Raw genomic sequence first — 12,230 nt, 5'->3', positions numbered from 1 at the left:
AAATCAGTTAATATCATCTGGCCTGTCATCTTGATCAAAAATTTCTAAATTTGCTCTAAAATAGGATTTACTTAAAAATTCTCAAACAAAAATATTGAATCAAATGAAGAGATCAGATATTGCTATGTGACAATAGGTATTGGTTATCTTTCATTGTAATTTCCATGAAGTTGCTCCATGTAGTTGGCAATCAATCTTTTTGACGCATGTGTACTTGAATTTTTTAACTGTCCCTGCTCTTGAGAGTTACTAGCTCAACTTTGATATATATAGATTACAATTAGATTGCAATACCTGAGATTTTTTTTTTTTTTTTGGCCCGCTCTAAAATAGCCAAATGTTAACTATCTTGTGTGGCTTATTTATATGCAGAGAAACCTCACTATAACAGTACTCAAAATATAATAATAAATTCCTCTAGAATGATATTTTTCAAATCTTGTTTGGAATTTCCTGTAGTGTAACGTAAAACTCATGTCGATACAATAATATCCTTTACTATGATAAACCACTCTATAACAATATTTTTAGGATATTTCGGAATTGCTACAAAAATATTTCTTATATTTTGCTCAAAAACACAGTCAATATATTTTTAATTCCTCACTAGTTTTACCCTATGAAAGTGTTAATGGAGTTGTGGTGAAGCTACTTTCTGTGTAGTACACATAAGTATTATGAGGTAAACTACTTTAGAGGATAGAACAACCAATTGAATTTTATTCAACTAATCAATTAGAGTTTTTTATTGGGAATAAATACATAAAATGCCATTTCATGGGGGTACTGTCAACAGCAATTCGGGAGAGATGCCAACAAAACCATAAATTTAACACCGCCTGATGAATAATGCTACTTCTTGATATAACAATAACCCCTTTACAGCATCTTTTCTTGGTATGCAGAGTATGCAGTATGTCATTATATCGAAGTTTCACTATATTCATATTACAGTAGAACCTCTCTTCTCACATGAGAGGAAGGACATTCTGAAAAGAAAAATTCTGAATACGAGTATCTCCTTGAGGTTTAAAAGGTCTAAAATAAGGTGAAAATTTTATAAATTATTGTTCAATTTAATTATTGTTTATTTTAATTGATAAAATTGATGTAGTAATGTTTATTTTAATTGCATTCATAAAATTTTGAGTAAATCAAAACAATTAACTCACAAATTATTTTCACTATTTCTTTGGTCAGTGACCTTGAATACAACCTGTTTCTCGGAATGAGTATCTTTGAACATATATGAAAAATATATAACCAATGTAAAATACTTAATAACATATATTACATAATTTTTTTTATTGAACTGTACTGTGAATTGGTTATTGCTCTTCCTCAGAGTTTCAATGTGATCATATTTATAAGCATAAGAAAATACTCCAGCATTTGTCATAGCAGATCTCATACATCCAAAATAAATTTCTATGCAGTAAACTTTTAAAACTATATGAAATCTATGTGGGTTCTATGGAAATCTTACAATTCAAATCAAAAACTGCTTCTGATATGTGTAATAAAGAGATAATTTTAGTATTCTGATTGACAAGCTATGTTTTTTGATTTACATTGCTGGAAGAACGAAACCGGAAACAACAAAATGCTACATGAATGTCATTCTTACCTTAGAAAGGAATGAAGGTATGATGAAGATTTCATATCCACATACAAGATTTCATCCATCAAGAAAAGAAGACTGGCAGAGACATAATATGTTATAAACAAATGAAATTAATTATTGCATCATGTACTTTATGAATGTTTTAACCTTGAACTACAATCCTTTTACTGCATCAGTGAGAATGTCGGTCAACAAGTTCTAAAAAAATCATGATAAATATCAGTTACTACTCCAGACAAGCCAATGGCAGAAATGAAGAAATCATCATGTCACAGGGACACACTTCATAAGCATCACACATATTGCTTTTTGCCTTGGATGGTCAATACGGGTATGAAATGTAACTGCTTTACTAAACATCATATTCCTGAAAAGAATATTCACCAGGGTATGAAAAAAATCAAAAGATCTGATTTTTTTTATATAAATCAGAGTTTTTTATTTAAATTAACTCACTGCTCATTAATTAAAACAAATCTTGTTAACCATATGCATATTTTTTAACTGAACCTCTCAAAATTCAGCATTAATGAATAAATTAACAAACAATAAACAAACTACAAACAAGAAATATGAATACTAAAAATCTATGTTTACGTAACATGAAATCAATATAATATTAACATAATCTGAAATTCTCTCTGGTCTTTCATCAGTTTCTTTGTTTTTTTTTTGTTTCTTGTTATTTTCTTCACGGGTTTGATTTCTTTTTCTTCAGGTACTTCTTTAAGAGGGTGGTGGTTAAATTTGTTTATTCATGGTGACATCTTGTTTATCTTCAGTGGTGTTATTATAACAAATAAAATCGGTTCTTCAGCTCTAACTGGAATTTATATCAATGTTTTTGAAGATTTACTATATCGATGACAGTTTTCGTATTCTTAATAAGTTTCACTCTTTCCAGAATACAGCTTTCCTCGGATGGAAATGAAATTATTAGTATTGTTGAGGAATTTTATAATACTCCATACAAACATGAAGAACAGGATCGGAACAAAGGAAAGGGAGCAGGAAGAAAAGAAAATGGAGCAGAATTTGTACAAATAGCACCTGTGCTGAAAGAAGTCGTCTACATGGCTATAAGGTGTATGAAAAAAGGAAATGCCCAGGTGAAGATAGGATTTCAATATACATTGTTAAAGAAGCAGGAGAAGACTTTGCCGGTATGCTAGCTACTTTGTTCACTTTCATTTTTAATTGGGTTGCTGTATTTTTTAAGTATATGACATCCATATTTTTATGGGCATCTTTTTATCAGCCACCTCGTTCGGCATTTTGCCTGTTGTGGCGTTGTATTTGTATTATTTGTAGTAATTGTCTCACAAAATCGAATGTGCCTGAAGAATGGAACAATGTAATGATAGTTCTTCTTTACAAAAATGGCGAAAAAGAGGGTATAAAGAATTATTGACCAATCAGACTCTTTTCAATAATTTATAAAATCTTCAACAAAGTGCAGACATATAGGCTTGAATCCACATTGGATGAAAAGCAACCTAAAGAATAAGCAGGTTTTTGAAGTAGATTTAGTACAATAGATCACATACAAACAATCAGGGAACTCATAGAGAGACACAAAGAATACAAATTACCATTGTGTGTATGGCCTTCATTGATTTTGAGAAAGCATTTAACTCTGTCTTTACATCTGCTGTTGTTAAAGCTCTAGATGTAATTGGGGTAGAGAAGACATTCATAAATGTCATTAAAAAATATATGACAAAGCAACTGCAATCAGTCATTTGGACAGAGGAAAAAGCGAAGTTTAAACTTGAGAAAGGTGTCTGACAGGGTGATACTATCTCACCAAAACTCTTTACCACTGTTTTAGAAGTATTCAAAAAACTGGATTGGGATGAGAAGGGAATTAAAATAAATAAATAATTCCTCAACCATTGGCGTTTTGCCAAAGACATTGTTATTATCAGCATTAATCCAGAAGAACTAGAAGAAATGATACACAAAACATCCTTTGGCGCGTATCTTATCGACCTGGGCTATCACCCCCTGGCTTTTGTTTTTACATTACATTTGTCCCCACTATAGGTAGGCCATTTCGAAAGTAATTTCATGCATGCATGGATTATAGCAGCCACTACTGCCCAAACAAATACTTGTGAACTGAATGCAGAAACGATTGTCAACAAGAAAAGGATATACCTTCTGATCTCCTACACTGTCTTGCAGGTTGATGATGATAAATTTATCAGGGGAAAAAAGTATGGTTTGACCTCAGCATCAAAATGGGAAAAAAAAACTTTCGATGGAAAAAGATTGATAACATAAACCAAAATTCTGATACCTATAAATGAATTGTGTGTTCTCGTGTTATGATATTGGTCTGTTTCATCATTTAAAAGTCATAAAAATATGAGAATGATATTACAAATACAATACAAATACAACGCCACAACAGGCAAAATGCCCAACGAGGTGGCTGATAAAAAGATGCCCATAAAAATATGGTTGTCATATGTTTCAAAAATACAGCAACCCAATTAAAAATGCAATTAACACAAATTGCACAAATATATAAACCCATCCTGAACCCATCACAAATATATACACATGATAAAATATTATACAATGCCCATAAAGAATACTTATGGTTGTCTTATTCTAAGAATGGATAGCTTCTCGATTTACCCCAACATGTTTATCGTATTTCTTTTTAAACGTGTCAATTGTGTTACAATTTACTACCTCCGGGGGTAAGCTATTCCATTTATTAACAACCCTATTGGAGAAAAATTCCCTGCGACACCATAACCTTGCATTGTCCCTCATATTATTATTTGTGATTCTAATAAGCTGCGTCTACTGTGTTATTCAAATGGACTTTTTCAACTAACTTCCAGTAATCCAGTGATTTTGATAATTTGCTACACACTGATCTAATATGTGCCAGATTACAGAGAGTCTACTGTAAAGTCGACCCTCTGTATTCGCAGATTTTATATTCACGGTTCTTGTATTCATAATCTCTTTCCCAGTTTCTTCGGAAAGCACTGTTGAGGTAATAATTCTCGTATCGGAACAAAATATAAGTTGTACGTGGTTAAATAAATAGTTAAACAATCCCTCCCAAAGATTTTTCTGGTGCTTCTGAAAATATTCATACAAGACTGTTGTTTAAATACTTCTAAAAGTGAAAAACGTGCAAGGAAAATATTGACAAAGGTTATTGAAATATACAAAGGTTAGCTTAGCTGTGGTTTCTCGTAAAAACAGCATCAATGAATCTATATAATGAAATATATAAAGAAATAAATGAACTACAACATTCGATCAGATGATCTGGTAGCTACACCTGCTACTATATAGCCCCTGGATCCACATGTCTCTCATGTAGAAAGTACTGTCTCTCTTTGGATGCGAAGAAAAAGGTATGCAAGTTATGTATTGCATAACTTGCTATAGCCGTCATTATTTAATCTGCAAAACCTGAGAATTAGAAGACAAGTTCATTATCAGCAACATAGCAAAGGTTACGTAAGTTTAAATCAGCAATGATTTGTTTCTATAAAATAGAGCCAACTGTGATACATTTTTCACATGTAGAGGAAATTGTAAAGGAAGCCTTATTACGAGACATGACGTTGTTTCTTTTAGGAATCACTACCACTGAACCACACATGTAGCTCATCTATATTCCTCTGTGGAACTTCTAACAAATTGGTACACATTGGAATGTGCATGCACATGTTGTGAACCTAACTCAGCGTTTGTTTCTGTGTAATGCTTGTTATGCATAGTGATGCCATCAATTTTTCTAACTATGAGTAAAGTGTAATGATCAATAATAATTAATCATTTGCCTTGAATCCCTGGACCCCCCCCCCTAATTCATCCACACAAAGCACTGTAAAAATGAGATGCCTAAAGAACAAAATTTTAGGGTTTTGGTTATCAAATCAAATTTATTAATTTCCAACATACAGAGATTTCGATTAGTTTAAAAAAAACATATTTATCATCCAGAGGCTGTGATGCCTGTACAGATGATTGAAAATTTACATGATAATTAATGAATAAAATATATAAAGCATACGACATGAACAGAAACATTAAAAAAAAGGCACATATACAACATAAAAGAGACAAAATTATCTCTGTCAAATAAAAAAAATACGTAAAGATAAAAAATCAAGAACGAAAAAACATACACAACACAAAAAAGACAAAGTTCTTAATGCATGGCGAGAAATGTAAAATAAAACAAAACATTAAATAAAAAATATATGAAAAAAAATGAAACTCTCACATACATAAATACAAACACGAACAATTTTTTTTAATCGAAAAAATATACATAATTAAAGTGGCACAGCTAAAGTGAAAAAATTTTATTGCTCCTCCTAAAGGTCAAAATAAGAGTCTACATTGTCTATTGAAATTAATAATTTGAATGCTTTTTTAAATTCCGAGTGTGTGGGTATATTTTGTATTTCTAGTGGTAGTGAATTATATAATTTCGGAGCTAAATAATAAAAATGTTTACAAAAAATCTCTTTCCTAAACGAAGGAATACGATAAATCATATGAGGTCTTCGCTCGGAAACATTATCTTTTAAACTGCATAAGAGCCTTTATTACAGTTTAAGAAAAGAATTATACGAAAAAGAGCATTATGGCATAAAGGAAGTAGATTAAGATTTCTAAAAATTGTAGAAGAATGAGATGACCCTGATTCAAAATTTTGAAAACTCTTTTTTTGTGCTTAAAATAAAGGCAATAAATTAGTTTTATAATCACCACCCCATATAATTGTACCATAATTTATAAGTGAATAAAACCAAGCATAGTAAAGGTCTTTTAAGAAATTAGTGGAAACTTTCTTACTTATATAATAAAAATTATATAAAACAAAGTTTTTTAAGTAGTTCATGAACATGAGATTTCCATTTTAAATTGCTGTTTACATTTAAACCCAAGTATTTAATAGTATTTACTTCTTGAATTGCATCGCAATGACAATGAGGTTGAAAATCACAAGCGAGGATGTGAAATTCAAGATTAAGATGTAAATCAGATTGCATAAGATTGAAATTAATGTATTTTGTCTTCTGCAAATTTAATTTTAAATCATTAGCATAGAACCATTTTTGAATTAATAGTAAATCATGGTTAATATGATTCTTAAATCTGTCAAGATCATCACATGAATACATTAATACAGAATCATCGGCATAAGTGATCATGGAACCGTCTAATTCTAAATTACAAAGATCATTAATGAAAATCAGAAAAAGCCTCAGAGCGAGAGCCTCATTTTTGTTCTGTAACTGAATTATAGAGTATTTGTTTATAATATATGAACAGCATTATTGAAATTGATCACTTGTTTGAACTCTATACAAAGGTGTTTATTAACCATTTTCCACCATGGTTTCCCTTCCCCTCTTGGTCAAGTTTTATTTCTGCTCCTTTTCCTCTGTTGTTTTCCATTTAACTAATAAAATTGGTTTTTTTTTGTCATCCCAAGACTTGTGATTTTGTTGAAATTCGCTGTGTTCATATGCGAAGCAGTAGCTGGTTCGTTCAATCGCAAAACAATTGTGGTTGAAATGCACCTCCATCTTAATTCACCACTAGCATCTGTTGTAAAGACAGTGCAGAGAAATTTTTGGGACATACCACCAGATGCAGTTTGCTTTCATGCTAGCAGGTTTGGGAGAGAAATTAGATCATCACAACACCACAGTGTCTCCAGCTACAAACACCAAACCGAAGTCATCTTCTTTACTACCTTCCGAGAAATGAAATCTAACTTCCTTGGTTATTTTGACATCAAGATAGTTGAGATTACTGCACTTCGAAAGTAACAGTTCCGTAGTTCGCAAATACATATATCACATGTCAATCCATTTCACTTCAGGCATCGGAGGAACGTGATAGTTTCCCCACAGACTGTGGTCATTGTATCTGATCATCGGGTGTAAGTCACCAATCACCACCTTCTTTACATTGCAGAGAAAGCCATTCGTTGATAGATGCAGTTTGTGTAACTGCCTGGCCAATGCATAGATTTTCCCTGGACCACACTATTCTGACATCACTTTTCGCATCTTAATGTAGGTCCAATATCACACATGTCGAGTAGCATCTCTTCTGGAAGATTCATCAGCACCACCACTGAATCATTGCATTTTCACTTCACCAACTGAATCTAAGAAATTAGAAAGATCCAAAAAATAGAATCATCTCAAAGCAAGGTATGAAAAAATATTTAAAAAATTGAATCAAAAATCAAATTCTTTAAATTTAAATCAGATTTATTTGATTAAAATTAATTGACAGCTTATTAATGGAATAAAATTTGTGAATCATTGAGTGAAAAAAAAATGCATTCCTAATCTTTCAAATTAAATTTACCACAAATAAGAAATATGAACACCAGAAAAAATCTGTGCTTAAAAAATTAAATTTTTTTTTTAGAATACATGAGCACCCTCTCTTTTGAAGGAAATACCTGGAGGTGATTCACTATCACATATGAAGTCTTTCTCAATTCCTTTTGTGTACAACTAGGGGGTCATTCAGCATGAACTAAACAATTCTACCGATGTGATAGTTTCTTGCCCAATTGATGGATTCATTTATTATAATGTGTTTCCAATTTGCATGAGTTGTTGCTTAATAATTTACACACACATTTTTATTCTTTCAACAGATTTAATGAGTTCAAAAGAAAATGAGCAAACTCCACACTTTCTATTTTTTGTATTATATTTTAAGTTCAATGGTATTTATGTTGGTACAACATCTATTATTATTTTAAATCAGCAATTCAAGGCTTTACACAAAAACTAATTTTCTGTTTTTTTATCAGGGAAACTCTAGTGCCCCATAGTTTCTCTCTGTGGCGACACTTTTTAGCGGGGAGATCATCCCGCATTTGCACCTCTAAGTTGGTAGTTTATAAATGTTTGGTTCAGTAGTAGTGCCTCATTGTAATGCATTGGAAATACTTAGTGCAGTTTCTAAATTTAGCTCCCTATACTTTTCTACAATTTTTTCCCTGCACAAAATCTGGAAAATAATAGAACAGCTATCTTTCTGCATGGTACCTAAGGATTAGGTTCAAGTTTATATTTACCAGATATTCTATATACAATCGAATCCCATTACAGTGAACTTCCAAGAGACCAGAGAATCACTTTGTTATAACGAAATTTCATTATAAAGGAATTCCAGATTTTTAAATTGATCTTATGTTAACTTTTCTGGGGATTAGAAAACTTTTCGTTAAAACAAGATTTTTGCTATTGAAACGGTATTCGTTAAAAAGGGATCCAACTGTATCTGTTAATCAAGAACTTACAAAAATAAGTTCCTGGTTCAGTTTCAGACTTGGTTTGAGTTTTTACTTAAAAACAAGTTTTTACTTACAAAAATAACATTTTCAGCATACTAGGTTACTTATACGTCAATATCGTTGAATTCAATGCAAAGGAAAAATTAAATTTGAATTTTGTGATTTAAATCTGCATACCCTGATATTCACATATATCAGATATATCAATAACACATATACATATATTCATGTGAGGGTACATTAAAATGACGAATAGGGATATAAACATAGAACTACAGCACCCCCCCTCCCCAACTTATGAACAGGTCCTGTTTCAAGTATCATCCATAAGCCAAAGCATTCATAAATTGGGATTGTGCCAATTTGGTAGAAGTGACTCTCATGGCCATCAGTTGTGATCCTTTCAGATTATACAATTATACCCTTTCCGTAATTTTTGTTATCATTTTCTGATTTAATTATTTTTCGATTCTGCTACAAGTTTACGAACATGGCATTATTCAAATTTGTATGTATATATATATATATATAGACATAATGTCATACCAGGATCTGCATCATATACACCGGTGTTTATTAATAATTTTCCAACATGGTTCCCCTTCTGGTCATGTTTTATTTCTGTTTCTTTTCTCTGTTGTTTCCTTTTTAACTAAAAAAAACAATTTTTTTGTCTGATTTTATTTTTACTTGATTCTTGCATGCAAGAGCTAAATATCTTTACTCAAAAACTGCATAAATAGATTGTTTGTAAATCTGCGAGTGGCTATATCTTAACTAAAAAAGCGCAACACTTCTGAAATTCTGCATGAAAACGAAGTACCACGAAATTTGGTCCCACAGTTTGTAATATTAATAACTTTGAGCTGATAAACAATGGCAAAAAATAAAGTCAATTACCATAATTTTTCATAACACTGTTGTGTGAGTGCTACCACAGTCGAATTCCGTTTTAACGAATACCATTATAGCGAAATCTCATTTTAGTGAACACTTTTCTAATCCCCAGATAAGTTTACATAAGAGCAATGCTAAAACCTGGAATTTCTTTATAGCGAAGTGATTTCTCCGGTCTCTTGGAGTTTGTTTTAACGGGATTCGACTGTACTACTATTACCATTACTACTTAACCGTATATGCACCTCATACATATATTCCACTGCAGAATTTATAAAGAATTGGTACATACTGGAATATGTGTTCTGAATGTACATGTGGGGCTGTAACATATTTATGTTATCAGAGTTCTTTTGAAATAAAGTTTCTTTTGTTAATTTGAAGTAAAGATGATAAATGAAAGGATGATGTCACTCTCTGCTACCATACGAAGGTTTTTTAACAACTGGCTGTTGCGAAGATGAATTTTTGGAAAAAGAGAAAATTCAACTGCCTTTGCGGGGAATCGAACCCACATCTTTTCACTTTCCGGGTGAATGCCCTAGACCAGCAGTTCTCAACCTTTTTTGACTCGCGGGGCCCTTTCAGTGTATAATTTCTATGGAGGAGCTCCACGTAGGCCTATTTTTCATTCATTCATCAAAGTTACTGATTTATTATTATTCAAAAATACTTAATTATTATTATTCAAAAATACTTAATTATTATTATTCAAAAATACTTAATTATTATTATTCAAAAATACTTAATTATTATTATTCAAAAATACTTAATTATTATTATTCAAAAATACTTAATTATTATTATTCAAAAATACTTAATTATTATTATTCAAAAATACTTAATTATTATTATTCAAAAATACTTAATTATTATTATTCAAAAATACTTAATTATTATTATTCAAAAATACTTAATTATTATTATTCAAAAATACTTAATTATTATTATTCAAAAATACTTAATTATTTTTTCAGAATTTACTGTTTTTTTCGTATTTTTCTCAAGCTGCTGCGAAGCCCCTAGGGAGTCACACAGAGCACTAGTTGAGAACTGCTGTCCTATAGCACTAGACTACAAAGGTAACGAATCTCCCAATCTCTCCTTGGAGCTCGTATATACTGAAAGGGACCGTACATAGTCGGCCGGACCTGACTCAGGCCAAGCTCACAACTGCTGATGCTACTACCAGATGGCGACTTATGAAAGGATGACATCACTCTCCGCTACCATACGAAGGTTTTTTTTTAACAACTGGCTGTTGGAAACAGAGAAAATTCAATTGCCTTTGCGGGGAATTGAACTCATGTCCTTTTACTTTCCGGGTGAACGCCCTAGACCACTAGACTCCTGTCATAAGTCACCATCTGGTGGCAGCATCAGCAGTTGTGAGATTGGCCTGAGTCAGGTCCGGCCATCCATGTACGGTCCCTTTCAGTGTACACTGCTCCAACGAAAGATTGAGAGGTTTGTTGCCTGTCTAGTCTAATGGTCTAAAGTGTTCACCCGGAAAGTGAAAGGATGTGGGTTCAATTCCCTGCAAAAGCAGTTGAATTTCGCTATTTCCAAAAATTCCTCTTTACAACAGCCAGTTGTTAGAAAAACCTTCGTAAGATGATAAATACTTGAATTTTCCATGTTATATAAGTACCATGTTGAAGGTCTGCCCCTCCTCTCTTTTTTTCAAATGGCAGACCGGCTTGCATTTGCACATAGAAGTTGAAAAAACACCAAAATGTGTAAGTGCTACAACTACTTTGACCTCCAAAAACCAAACCTAACGTGTCACTGAAGAGTGATATCTGCCGTTAGGTCACTACAACCATACATGCACCTTGTAAACATTTGTCCGAGGAATTTCTAATGAACTGGTACGTTCAGGAATGTGTTGTGTGTGTATTAATGTAGACTTGTTGATGAGTTAGCACCATGAAATCCCAGATTTTATTCTGCACAGTGGCACTGTGATGGTTGTAAACTAAAGTTACACTTTCTCTCTGTGGGTTTCCAACACAAAACAGTGAGTATGAGCTGAACAAAATTCATGCCCTCCAAGAAATTCTTTCCACAGACAGCAGTACATAAACAAAGCAAGAACATTACCCTACTAACTCAGCAGTGTTCATTAAAAAATTATGACACTCTGCGATAGGGGTCTTCAACGGCTCGAGGGCCACATAAAAAATTTTTTACGTTCCGCAGGCCACCCATTAATGTCGTGGGAGAGTGCCCAAATTAAATATATTTCAAAATTTTTTAAAATTTTTAAACATTCAATTCAATTAATTTTAACAAATATTAATTTCGAATGATTTAAAAAACATTTCAAATTATAGTGTCACAAAATGCCTTTTTTTCCAAATTAATATATTCCTGTTACTTGAAAATGCT

General features: G+C 32.1%; 1 long non-coding RNA gene across 5 annotated transcripts in view; it reads right to left on the bottom strand.

Moving 5' to 3' along the window:
* Nucleotides 1–5,924: 5,924 nt before the first annotated feature.
* LOC149070629 (uncharacterized) overlaps nt 5,925–12,230 on the bottom strand; it is a 16,130-nt gene continuing 9,824 nt past the window's right edge. For all 5 annotated transcript variants that reach the window (XR_016195023.1, XR_016195021.1, XR_016195020.1 and 2 more), the window contains exon 4: nt 5,925–7,793. This is a non-coding gene — a long non-coding RNA (uncharacterized LOC149070629). The remainder of the gene's footprint in view (nt 7,794–12,230) is intronic.

The sequence above is a fragment of the Pholcus phalangioides genome, unplaced genomic scaffold, assembly GCF_987345545.1.
Source record: "Pholcus phalangioides strain wild (caught in Gottingen) unplaced genomic scaffold, Ppha-v1.0 ptg000021l_1, whole genome shotgun sequence".
Taxonomy (NCBI): domain Eukaryota; kingdom Metazoa; phylum Arthropoda; class Arachnida; order Araneae; family Pholcidae; genus Pholcus; species Pholcus phalangioides.
The sequence above is the reverse complement of the archived record's forward strand: the minus strand, read 5'-3'. Positions and strand labels throughout refer to the sequence as shown.